This window comes from Montipora capricornis, chromosome 8 (assembly GCF_036669925.1).
Source record: "Montipora capricornis isolate CH-2021 chromosome 8, ASM3666992v2, whole genome shotgun sequence".
NCBI classification, from domain to species: Eukaryota; Metazoa; Cnidaria; class Anthozoa; order Scleractinia; family Acroporidae; genus Montipora; species Montipora capricornis.
This window is the reverse complement of record NC_090890.1, coordinates 32,452,717-32,455,216: the sequence shown is the minus strand read 5'-3', so window position 1 is coordinate 32,455,216 and position 2,500 is coordinate 32,452,717. Positions and strand designations below refer to the sequence as shown.

General features: G+C 39.5%; 1 protein-coding gene across 1 annotated transcript in view; it reads right to left on the bottom strand.

The window, feature by feature from the left end:
* LOC138014597 (endothelin-converting enzyme 1-like) overlaps positions 1-2,500 on the bottom strand; it is a 49,476-nt gene that overhangs the window by 2,149 nt on the left and 44,827 nt on the right. The window lies entirely within an intron of this gene.

Below are 2,500 nucleotides of genomic sequence, written 5' to 3'. Positions count from 1 at the left end.
GTATTTAGCTTGGAAAAGCTATTTGGGGACACTAATGACGATAATAATACTGACAAAAAAAGAAATATCTTTCAAATAGTTAAAAATATGATATTAAAAATAATAAGAAGGAAGGAAGCTATTTACAGTATGAAAAAACAAAACTTAACAATTAAAAATAAAAAGTAAAGAAAATATGTTCTCAAAATGTGATCGTATTATGAAGCACATGCATAGCAGCCTCACGAACCGTCCATTATTTTTGGTCAAGAGAAATGCGGTTTTCAGGTGACCCAGCGCAGAGCAGAGGTCATTCAGTGCATAAAGAGGTAACAAAGAAAGCATTCTGATTGGTTAAAAAACTCGCTTCTCGGTGTTTGGACATCCGATGAAACACTCCTTCTCGTGATTGACATGCTACATTAATGTGGTGGAAAAACTAAAACCCGACCATTCAAATGTATGCAAAGTTTGTACCTTTACCTTTTTTGTTAATGACTAGCTTCGTTGAGCAGGCAAGATGAAGCAAATCCCGCGCTGTGATTGGCTACCCGAGCGGGCAAGATGGAGCTATACTGCCCGCTCGGGATTTCTCGCTTGGTCCCGCAAGATCAAAGATATTTTTTTTTTGGCGTTTTATCTCATATAATAAATCCTTTATTGACCAAGCTTGTTCGGTCAAGATAGCTGGATATTGGCCTTTTTTTGAGTGTTTATGGACCTCGACTTCGTCTCGGTCCACAAACACGCAAAAAAAAGAACTTGGCGCAATATCCAGCCATCTCGACCGAACAAGCTTGGGCAATAACCCATATATATTGACATAACCATTCACTGTCAGTTACTGTTCGTTAGGAATAGTCGTTTCTTTTTTTCCCTTCGTTTACTCAAGATAGCAAGCTATTTCGGTGATTTAATTTGATACAATATTAACTCTTGAAGAGTTTCGCTTTTCGATATTGACTCAGGGGTACAGTCGGAAAAATCCGAGTGCTCCTTTGCAGGAGTCGAACCTACGACCTTCCGATTACTAGTTCGGATGCTCTACCGCTGAACTATACGAAATGATCGAGAAAATCCGAGTGCTCCTGTGCAGGAGTCCAATTTAAGACCTTCCGATTACTTGCTCGAATGCTCTATACCACTGAGCTATAAGAGATGATCAGAAAAATCCGAGCGCTCCTTTGCAGGAGTCCAATTTAAGACCTTCCGATTACTAGTTCGGATGCTCTACCGCTGAGCTATAGGGGATGATCAGAAAAATCCGAGCGCTCCTTTGCAGGAGTCCAATTTAAGACCTTCCGATTACTAGTTCGGATGCTCTACCGCTGAGCTATAGGGGATGATCGGAAAAATCCGAGTACTCCTTTGCAGGAGTCCAACCTACGGTGCTTTTACGATTGAGCTATAGGTGACCCATGTGACAATTATCCCGCCATACTGATAGGATCTAAACACTTATGTCCAGACATGCGCGTGATTACATGCACAACCAATTTTTGACATCCAACGCGAAGTGTCTCATTAAGGGCGAGTTCCTTTCGTCAGAAATGGCCGGCCAGACCCATCAATTTGCAAAGAAAATGAAACAATTTGAAGAACACTTGAATGATAATCCCTCGCATTCTTCTGAAGGAGTATATATCATCCATGAAATGTGTCGACTTAAGGTTACCGTATACCTTCAGATCGGCAATTTTCTTCAAATTTGGATTTTTCTGTTAAAGTGATGATCGAAATGGGATATCTAACGTAAAAAAGAAATTATTCAAAAAGGTTAAATATTGGCGGAGTAATGGCGGTTTTACGTCTTAGTCGGAAGTAAAAATTACCCGTTTTATTGACAGTCTTAGCGCTGTTTTTTCACTTGAAGCGTATACTTTAAAGAGATAAAACTCAAAGGAAATTTGTCCAATTGCCCCCAAATTTTGACAGTGGCTAGATTAACATACAGACATCAAAAAGGTATCTGCGAATTTTTTACTTCAAAATATTTTTCCTCTGAGAACGATTTTTGTACGAACACTTCACATTCTTTTAATACTGTTTCGAAAACGTTCTATAACTTTTCACTGTCACTGAGTATGGCAAAACGCAGACACGTTTTTTAGCGCTTTGGGTCGGGAAACGGAGGAACAAAATAAAATAACGAAAAGCAAAATTTGCTTTGACTTGTAGCTTTGAAAAGGTGAGTTCGGATGCCCGCATTAAGAGGTCGTGAAAAATTCGACAATTCATTTGATTTCAAAAATCTTGATTTGGCTTGATAGCCAGCTCTGTAAGCTTTAATTTGTTGATATCCACAGTTTAAACCGGACGCGCTACATCGCTCGGACGCGAGACACCCCTGAAGGTATACGGTAACCTTAAAGGTGTTGTTGAGTTAGTCCTTCCAAATTCCCTGCCTGGCCGGTCAGTTCTTTTAAATGGAACTTGAGCACTCTAAGTTTCAGCATTTCCTACCTATTTCTAACAAGAAGGTAAGGATAAAAAATAGCGTTCTTTTTAGGTCAGGATAAAT